The sequence below is a fragment of the Solanum stenotomum genome, chromosome 5 (genome assembly GCF_019186545.1).
Source record: "Solanum stenotomum isolate F172 chromosome 5, ASM1918654v1, whole genome shotgun sequence".
NCBI classification, from domain to species: domain Eukaryota; kingdom Viridiplantae; phylum Streptophyta; class Magnoliopsida; order Solanales; family Solanaceae; genus Solanum; species Solanum stenotomum.
Window position 1 is genome coordinate 20488940 of NC_064286.1, and position 10442 is coordinate 20499381.

A 10442-nucleotide genomic window follows, 5' to 3' on the forward strand; every position below is an offset into this window, starting at 1 on the left:
TCCCCCCCCCCAGATATTATAGAAGAGATATGTGATGACACAGTAAGAAAGAAAAGAAAGCAAGGTCTCCAATTCCATTGAAAAAGGCTTCAACTAAAGAAGAGCTAGTGAATGGACTGATGGAAAAGGGAGAACGAGTTTGACAAGATCTAGATTACAATGTGTCTCAGTTTAGTGCAGATGTTGATCAAGATTTTTCAAAAAGGAATTTTTCTACTTTGCAACCTTTTGTTGCAGCCACTTCAAGCTCTTCTAAAGTGTCTTGTTCACATAAGAACTTACTAAAATAGAAATTAGCGATCGATAAATTTTATACCTAAACGAAAAAATCCATTTCTATTCTTATTTAGTCACAAATTATTATAAAATTTTGTTCCGGATGAACAATTTAACAAAGGTTAATGACGAAGTTTATTGCTAATTCGAACTATAAACAATGAAACCAATACTAGGACCTAGAAGTCACGAGTACAAAGTTGTCTAATGTGAACAAATGCAAGTCCCAATAGTGGAAAACAAAAAGTCATCTCAATGGCAAAAGACTAGCTAACATATATAGACAAGGAGAAAGGCTAGTCCAGAATCTTCAGCATCTGCACTATGCTGAGACACAGTGCAATCTAGATCTTGTTCGGCTCCCTCTCTCTTCTTACCTCTACCTTTTCCATCAGTCCCTTCACTAGTTCTGCTTCTACTGAAGTCATTTCCCATGGAATCGGAAACCTTTGCCTTCTTTTTTTTATTATGACTGTTATCACATGTCTCTTCTATAATATCTGGGGGGAGATTGTTCTTAGAGTTCTGGCATTCACTCCATTTCCTCTTAATTAAGGGAGTCTTTAATATCACATCCAATGAATGACTTTCTTGATTTTTTGCTAAAGTCAAATTATTCAATGAATCAACCTTTGGCTTCTTGTGTTTATATTTATCTCTTACTTTTTCTGATCTAGTGCATAGAAATTTTACCATATTATCAATACCAAACAATCTGTTGAAGCATTCTTCGATTTTCTTGGAGTCTTTTATTCTTTGCAACTTGAATTCCTTCACCTCCAACATATTTTTCTTAAGATAATTCCAAATTTCTTTTGGTGATGCGAGAAATATAATTATCTTCAAAATAGTTGTTGAGACAACAACAAACAGAGTTGCTTTCGTCATGGACTTCATGATTTTGTTTTCCTTGTGACCCTTGATTTGCGCTTTGGTGGGATTATTTTGTAACGGATTAATTTCATAATCCTCTTCAACGGCTTTCTTCCTAAAGATCAAGGGCCTCCAAGTAATTTTTCGTTCTCCCAATTCATAATTGGTAATTTTCATTACTAAAAACAACATGAGTTATTCATGAAAAACTATTTTTGAAATACATCTCTTCACTCAAAGGTCCCTTCACAAAAATAGCTCTAGATCCCACCTATCAGTTTTTCAAAGAAAAGAAATGCAGGAAAATAACAATGGAAGAAAAGTTGAAGGATAAATTATGTGTTGCCCTACAGAACTTTATATTATTGACTAACAAAAGACATGTATTTACAAACTAAAAGCCAAGTTGATTAGTTATCAACTCCTAAATACTAGGTGTCTAACTTAATAGAATCATTGCAACAGGAATTTTTGTAGTTCTAAATCAATGATTCAACATATATACAAAAGATTCCAAGGACTTCAATGTTGAACCTCATATGTATAGCTCTTAAGCTTCTACATTATTGTCTTGAAGCCATATCGAGAAAGCATGAAGATTGTTCGTATCAGCTCTGTGATGCTTTTTAGTAAACTCAAGGAGAGCAGGCCTAGTGAAGTAAGGATATAGTCGAGGGTTGTTGTAGTCCACCAATTCAGTTGGTGGACTCACCACTTTATGTTTGTCTGGATAAAGAAAGAAAGCAAGTGATTTTCTAGTAGTCTTGTTGTTAACCACTGCTCTATGCAATCAAATTTTGTATCTACCATTCGATACGGCCCGTAAAAGGACAAAAACCAAATATGGTATATTCAAGTTGTAAATCTAAGAATTAATGATGTATATCATTGCACATCATATGGAAAGATCTTATAATGTTTTTCACCAAAATATGTATTATTTGCTTAACTGATTATGTTTATATTATTTGTATGCAATACATAATACATTAGCTTATTATATATTTCTAGTTTGTAAATGTACATACAATAAATGTGTTGCCTATGTTAACCACAAAAGCATTAAAATTTTGATGGATGGAGTACCATTCGTTGTCCACAAGAACCTGAAGTCCACTAACAGAATCTTCATGGAGAGCGGTTAATGATGTTGGATCATAGTGAGGCTCGGTTCCTAAGGTGAACTCTGGTTTCTGGCACAGGAGGATAATAGTTGTGTCTCATTATGGATTAATTATCTTCGGAAAAACTCTTTAAGAGGGCTCTTCTGTACACCTAGGCTAATCCATAAATGTTCCATGATCCTAAGGGAAAGTGTGCTCATTGACTTGCAATAATTTTGAAAAACATTCCTGTGTAATTAAAGGGATAAAAGGTTAATTCATTTACATAAACGAAAAATAGAAAATACTCCTTTTCTTTCATTTTTTTTTTATAATTTTGATTTGATATAAAGTTTAAGAAATTAAAGAAAGATTTTTTAATTCAGTAGTCTTAGACAAAACATATATATAAAATGTACAACAATATCATTTAATTTAGTGGTCTTAAACATGTCGTGCCAAAAAAGGAAAAAAATATTTTTTTGAAACATTCGAAAAAGAAAAGTACGGCAAAAAATTGAAAAAGATGAGAACTAAGATAATCAATTGTTCTTACCCGAGATTTTTAAAACTTTCACCCAATGTCCTTTGGAAATACTCCTCAACTATGTGAGATGAACCTTCTTTAGCCGAGTATCGTAAAGAGAGTGTCTCTTTCCAAGGAAGCTTCGAAGAAACCATGACTCATGCACGCTTCACCAACAAGCCTAGATGCTTGTTGAGAAGCGGCAAGGTCACCAAAAAAGTTGATTAACGTCTCAAATACACCACATCCAATTCTAGGTGTAGACGATCGTTAACTAGTATAAAACCCAATAAAGAGTTAGGGTCGAACCCACAGGAAGCGATACTTGTTTAAATTCAGTTATGAAGCTATAAAGTGGACTAAGCGGTTATAGGAACAGAAATTATCGAAAACATACAAACAAGTCAAAAAGGGTTGACAACGAATGTCAGATAGGGGGTTTGGACTGCAATTAGCAGCTACAACAAGTACAAAAATAGGGGAAACAACAATATGAAGAGGAATTCTCGGGATGTGAACGTTTATAAGCTAATTACGCTATATGGTTAATTGGAATTTAACAATAATATGCTGAAATATTGTGGGTAGGCTGGAATTTAAGTGTAATAGCTTTCTCTTGAACAACTATTAGGGTTAAGGCGATGTCCCTCGAACATCGACATGCTTAACAAGATAAACACCCCAAACCTTAATGTATCCACTCTCTCGAGCTAGATAGGTAGAATTGAGTTTAGGATTCACTCTCTTGAGCTAAACCCATATCAACCCAATACCTAGAATCATTAATCAAAAGCATTGGTTCCAAAACCTCTCTCTCAAGCAAGCCAAGAACTCAAATTTAGAATTGCATTTGCAACTATAATTCATAGATTAAAACACAGCTAATGATTAAACACACATTAAAACATCAATTTCATCATTAAACAACAATACCCATAAGATAATTAGACAAATAAAACACATGATCACACCCCAAGAATTGGGGTATTAACCACACATCATAAAAATAGAGAGACGGTTACCAAATACATTAGCCATGATTTGGGTAAAGGTTCTCAAGTCTTTACAATGGTCCAAATTGAATAAATTCAAAAACCCACTTGCAATTATCAAGTTTGAGCCTCAAAAGGTTCAAAGTATACAATGGAACTCAAAAACTAAGAGAAAGCTCCAACTCTCAAACTTGGGAATTATCTAGGAATTGAGAACTGGTCAGAACTATTGAATTCTCCTTTTAAATTTCAATTTATAGTTGCCTAATTTTTGGCACAAAAGGCCATTGAGCAGAATAAGTCAAGCCTCATCTAACAGGTCGGCGATCCGCCCTTGGCTCCCTTCCATCACCAATTTCTAATTGCCATCAATTTGAAGGGTTTTGTGACTTTAGGTGATTAAGGTTGCCATTGCAGAATCGTTCGGTGATTCGTCGACTAACCATTTTTGTTGCCAAGTTACTTCTTCCCAGGGCTGGCATGCTGGAACATTGGGCGAGCTTAAGAGCCACTCGGCGGTTTGCCGAGTGGTCTTGGTGATCACTAGGATTGCTTTCCTTCACTTCTTCAGCTTGTTTGCTCCTTTTTGCCTGATAATGTCCTTGCCTTGCTCCTTAGCCTACATTCCTAAAAATTAATTCTTTAACATCAGTTTATAACATAAATTAGGCATTTGAGGACACTAAAACTATAAAAAATAACGCCCTAAATGAGTCGAAATCTCAGACTCATCAACACCCCAACATAAACATTTGTTTGTCCTCAAGTAAAAACTCAAGATCAATCAGTTCAACACGGATGTCTACAAATATTGTTGCTTAAGATTCAACATAAATGCACACACAGGGTTCAAACTACACATACAATGCTCAATTGTGCACTCAAAGATTAAAATGGTGACACATCATTATCAAGTGTACTCAATTTCACAATGTTTGCTTCAAATGCAACTTCAAGCTCAACAAACGTACTCAAATGCCCTCACAACAAAGATGATTCCACATTCCTACAAAATTCCTCAAATAATTATAGTCCCGGAATCACATATAACTCTCGCACTCAAAAAGACGAACACATGCATGAATCCACCCACAGGTTTTCCCTTATTTTCCAATCAACATTTGTTTCAGCTCACTAAAGATCACAAAGGTCTTTTTATGGCTTGTAATGGCGCTGAGTGTAAAGGTGTGGTCATTTAGTCTTAGTGACCTCTACCTTCATGATGTATGGCCTGAAAATCACTTTTTTCTCCTTCTCTTTCACATTCAAACATGTTCATAATCCACCCCATTATTCAACTAAACATAAATCACCGAACACCCCTTTTTTTACTATTCTCACACACTGTATTTCAACATTTTTGCTCTTTTTCACTCTTTTTCTTTTTTTTTTTTTACATGGAGAGGCTCCATCTTTTTCAAAACAATCCGTCAAAGGGGGAATTTTTCACACTTCTTGGCTTTCCTTCTTTTTCACCACACCCTCAACTTAGGCTTTTGGCCTAAGTTGGTTGTTCAACAAACCAATACTTCATGAAGGTTATAGGTTATGGGATAAAGAGGTAAAAGTTGTTCAAGTTTCTTCCAAGAAAAGGATAGGCTGAAAAGGTGCCAAGAAATTCTCATCTAGAGGAACATGGGCCCGCCTACACATCTCGATGATCAACACTGGGAATGGGAGTAAAGTTGTCTCTTCTTTGCCCTCATGGCCATCTCCTGTTCAATCAATAGCCCCATATTCAGCGATTGGTGAGAAATGATGGACCCTAGACAGGCTGCCTTTAGGTGTTTGAGGATGGACTCATTCTGGGAGGGCATGATAGTGTTGCTTATTGATTTAACGTTTAAAGCATACATCATCTAATTCTAGGTGTTCAACGAACATAAATTAGTATAAAACCCAACTAAATGAGGTAGGGTCGAATCCCACAAGGACCATTACGTGTTTTAAATTCAATTAGGACGTGCAAGCGTGGTCTAATCAGCCATAGGAATAGAAATTATCAGAAAAAGACGTATCAAATCAAAGGGGTAACACGAATGTCAAATGAGGGTTTTGATTTGCAATTATCAACTACACAGCAATCACAAACAAGTCTAATTAACAGTAAGGAGATAGATTCTCGGGATATGATCGATTATAGGTAAATGTCGATATATGGGTAATTGAAACTACTAGTAAACAACTGAAAATCAGTGAGTAGGCTAGACTATAAGGGAGATAGCTAGAACAACTACCCCGAATTAAGTGATTTCTTTTGAACATCAACAAGCACGATAATGAAGAACAGTCCACACCTTAATACATCCACTCTTTCGAGCTAGATGGGTGGGATTGAGTTTAGGATTCACTCTCTCGAGCTAAACCCAGATCAACCCAATACCCACAAATCATTAATCAATAATTTTAGTTCTAAAACCTCTCTCTCAAGCAAGCCAAGAACACAAAGGTAGAGTTGCATTTGCAACTACAACTCATAAATTAACCCACAATTAATGATTAAACTCACTTTAATTCAATATTTAAACTTGTAATTAACAATACCCATAAAATAATTCAACACATAATCATATGATCACACCCCAAGAATTGGGGGTTTAATCAAGCATCATAAAAGGGTAAAAACTATTACCAAATCGATTAGTCATCAACTGGGTAAGAGAGATTTAGGCTTTACAATGCTAAATTTGAAGAATATTTGAAACCCACTTCCAAAATCTGCAAATGAATCTCTAAGGTTCTTCAAAGACTAAGAAAAACTATAAGCTAAATTCTTATTGTCTAAAGATTGTCTCCAAATGTAAGATTCATACTCAAATAAATGTTCAAAATCTAATTTATAGTCGCCAAAAATTATCCATGAAGGGCTATTCGGCGAAGTCGGGCTTGCCGAACCACTCAATAAGCCGCCCTTTGACGTCTTTCATCGCCTTTTCACTTTATATTCAGCATCCTCGAGGTTTGTAACTTTGGGAGATCAATATTTGCTTCACAGAACTACTCGGCGATTCACCGACTGCTCCTTTTCGTCGCTGATTTGGTTTATTCCTTCAGGGCTTGACACACTGGAAATTTACGCAGTCAGAGGGCTACTCGGTGATTCGCAAAGTTACCTTGGCGATCACCAGGCTTGCCTTTCTTCATTTCTTCAGTTTGTTTTGTTCCTTTTTGCCTGTTAGTGTCTTTACTTTGTTCTTCAATCTCTGTACCTGAAAATCAAGGATTTAACATCAATTTATGGCACAAATCAAGCATTTGAGGACACTAAATCTTTATAAACAAAGCCCTAAATGAGTCTAAATCTCACACTCATCAACAACTCCAACATAATCATTTTCTTGTCCTCGAGTAAAACTCAAGTTCAGTAGTTTAGTAAGGATTTTTCCAACAGTGCTACAAAAGACTCGTGCTGAATGCACACAACAAGACCAACATACTCATGCAATAATCAATTGTGCACTCAAAGATTCAAATTGTGACTCACCATTATCAAAGATGCTCAAGTTCACAATACTTGCTTCAAATGCAAGTTCAAATTCAAAAAAGTACTCAAATGCCCTCACAACAAAGACGATTTCATATTCACACACAATTTCTTAACAATTAATAGTTTCGAAATCACATACTACTCTCACACTCACAAAGATGAACACATGAATGACCTCACCCATAGGTTTGACAATATTTTCCAACCAACATTCATTTATGTTCACTCAAGATCAAAAAGATATTTTTAATGCTTGTAACGGGGCTGAGTGAAAAGGTATGGTCATTAAGGCTTAGTGGCTGCTACCCTCATGAAATGTGGTTCGAACATCACTTTCTTCCTTTTATTGAACATTTTGATCATGCTCGCAATTCACCCCATTATTCATTTTAACACGGACTACCGGATACCCCATTTCTTTTGCAACTGTCATTACTCTTTTTTCACAAAATTTTCATTTTTTTTCTTTTGTTTTCTTCTTTTCTTTTTCTCTTCTTTTTTTATATGGAGGGGTTCCATCATTTTCAATATTATTGCTCAAAGGGGGAATTTTTCACACTTTTTGATTTACCTTTTCTTTTCACCACACCCCCAAATTAGGCTTTTGGCCTAAGTTGGCTATTCAAACAAACCACATTTCATGATAGTTATGGGTGAATGGATAAAGAGGCGTCACGATTGTTCAAACAAGGTTCACACGTCTCACAAGATTGGCCACAAAAGAGGTATATTGTCAAATTGTTTCACTCATTGAATTTGTGGCCTAAGATCATTTCAAGAGCTTACATCACTTAGTCGACCGGACCAACGTGGCAAATTCTAGGTGTCATCACACAATGTTCCAAGTAAGCTCATCACACAAGGCATTGGGACCAATATCAAACGAGACTCCACACTTTCTAGCTAGTATGCAATGTTGATCACAAGAGACTTCATTCGATAATCGGCTAGTCACATCGAGATGCAAAAAGTTCACACATTGTCTATGCAACTTCATTTGGCCACATCCTAGCCGTGCATTCATTTTTTTTCAATTAAGAGCATTATTTAAGTCATTGGTATTGATCATAACCGATGCTTAAATTTGCATAAGAACATCCATAATCACACACAAAAAAGGTGGCACAAAATTTTCAAAATGAGTCAAAGACCATTTCCATTCAAAACAAGGAGCAATAAGCTCAAATCCAAAAGATAGAATCAAAACACAGTTTAAATCACAAAACCCAATACATATATACAAAATGTAATCACAAGCAGTAGGTATGAAAATACCTCACCCCACCAACAAAAGAAAAACAGTTGTCCTCAAATGCACCTAAAAACACAAAAATCACAAAAACAACAGAAAGGGAGGTAAAGAATGATCTTGTCTGCTCAGTCGCTCCATATGTCGGGGCATCAATGCCCGTGGTCACACTCTGATCTTGGGCATCAGTGCCATGGGTAACAGCAACACTGGCTCCATGTAGAGCCTTCCATGGAAGTATCTGTCAGCGACATTTGAATGGCTGATTGTACTATCGTCTCCTCTAAATCAGGCAGGTCCTCAGAGATGGTCGCCTTCTGAGCATCAAGCAGCTCCTCATCCGTCTCCGCCTCTGACTCAGCAGCAGCCACATCATCCATACGCCCATCTCCGGTGGTAGCCGGAGTCATATCAGAACTAACCAGAACATCCAGAGCCTCAGCTGACTCAAACAGGGAAGTGAAGTTTGTGGACTTCAGATAGTACATATCCTTACTCAAATCAAAAACTTCAGCTTTCAAATCTATAACCTCCAAAGTAATCCCCTATCCTCTCTGACAAGTCTCTACACTATCGACATGAGAGCATCAATCGATGTCCAGAAGGGTATCAAAGCAGCTGAAATAGCTCGCTCAATCATCCAGGGCATCTCGACCTCTAGCTGGGAAGCCCACACATTGGCAGAATGGGTTAGGTACCCCATCTTAAGAAGCATGGCCTAAGTGATCCTAGTAGGCTTGGAAGCCGCAAAAGAACCTGGGGCCTGGGAAGGAGTGGTAGTCGGTGTACCTGAAGGTCCGGAGTTCGGATTAGGCAAACATGCCTCTACAGGTATGGACTCAACATCAACTTCTGGGGATGCATCCACTGGAGTTGCTATCCTCCTATTCGCCTCATCTTGTGTGTATGGGTGTGACCTTTATGTCACTTTTCTCGTCACGAGGAACTCCAGTCAGCCGACATAGCTCTGTAATAAACACTGGAAAGGAAGGGATGCCTGATGTTGTTTAGCCCTCATGGTCATCTCCTGCTCAATGATTATCCCCAAGTTGATACTCTTTCGGGCTATGGTCGATCCGAGACAGACCGTCTTTGGGAGGAGGAGAATGGACTCATTCTATGAGGGCATGATAGAGCTGTTGATAAACCCAAACAAATATTGAGCCACTATATACAAGTCCTTCTTCTCAATAAGAACTCCAGCCTTGATCCACCTCGGGGTGGTATCAGTAATAAGGGGAACTAGCCATCCCTTTAGGTCATCCAGAGTCATCACAGTGGTAGCCAAACTTGGCTAGTCAAAACATAACCCTCTATCAAATACAACGTAGATATAATCTATGTTGCATCTGATGTGAGGCTAAAAATACATATTTTTAATCATTATTTCCTCACATTTATTATGTATATCTGTCCTTTTTGAGCATTAATTTGATGGATTATGCTAAATTGGGTATTTTATTTGTAGGATTAAATTGGTGGAAAATTGGAGAAGTTTGAAGCTTAAACGAATTAAAGATGGAAGGTTCAAGAAGGAAATCAAGCAGACAGCTTAATGGATTAAATTTAATAAAATAATATATTTATACATATGAGGCCAATGTGAACGAATTGCCAATTCAAATTGAATTTGGCTCGCTGCTGCCACGTGTCTATAGCTAACCGTCCCTCTGCCGCCAACAATTTGAAGAAATCCAGCGAGCAATTGGAAACCCAATTTAATTGGGTTTTGTTTTCCTAATTTGTCTTGAACTTAATTATTTTATTTAGGGTTTCTTTGTCTATAAATAGGGCATGAAAAATTATTCTTGAAAAAAGCCAAGAACCAAGATACAAAACACAATATAAATTTTCTTCTAGCTTAGGAACTTTGGAAGAGCCGTCGTGGAGGCCGGAGAATTGTGGTTTATTCTTTCTTCTCCTTTATTATTTATTT

General features: G+C 36.8%; 1 pseudogene; it reads right to left on the reverse strand.

Annotated features, from left to right (window-relative positions):
* Positions 1–1699: 1699 nt before the first annotated feature.
* Positions 1700–2933, reverse strand: LOC125863762 (gibberellin 20 oxidase 1-like; annotated as a pseudogene).
* Positions 2934–10442: the final 7509 nt, after the last annotated feature.